At 29.5% G+C, this 288-nt stretch overlaps 1 protein-coding gene across 1 annotated transcript in view; it reads right to left on the bottom strand.

Annotated features, from left to right (window-relative positions):
* dgkb (diacylglycerol kinase, beta) overlaps nucleotides 1-288 on the bottom strand; it is a 92,540-nt gene that overhangs the window by 85,293 nt on the left and 6,959 nt on the right. The gene's annotated exons all lie outside the window — the stretch shown is intronic.

A 288-nucleotide genomic window follows, 5' to 3' on the forward strand; every position in this document is an offset into this window, starting at 1 on the left:
AAAAAATACTACCAATTCATTTAAAACATGTTGATATTATTTTTGACTTTCATAAAACCTTCAAGACTGACTGCTGCCTTCAATCTTAATTGAGTAAGAACAGTTTAATTATAATATCGACATTTTTTTTAGATATTATTTTTGTCCTCGGGTCAAATTTGACCCATTTTCAGTTTTTTCATCACAAAGAACGGGCCTTCGAAATCAGCTGAAAATGTCAATGTCAGAAATATCAAACAACTTTGGAAAAAAGATTTTAAAAAAAAGGACCCGCTACATTGGAAAAAG

This window comes from Etheostoma spectabile, chromosome 6 (assembly GCF_008692095.1).
Source record: "Etheostoma spectabile isolate EspeVRDwgs_2016 chromosome 6, UIUC_Espe_1.0, whole genome shotgun sequence".
Classification (NCBI taxonomy): Eukaryota; Metazoa; Chordata; class Actinopteri; order Perciformes; family Percidae; genus Etheostoma; species Etheostoma spectabile.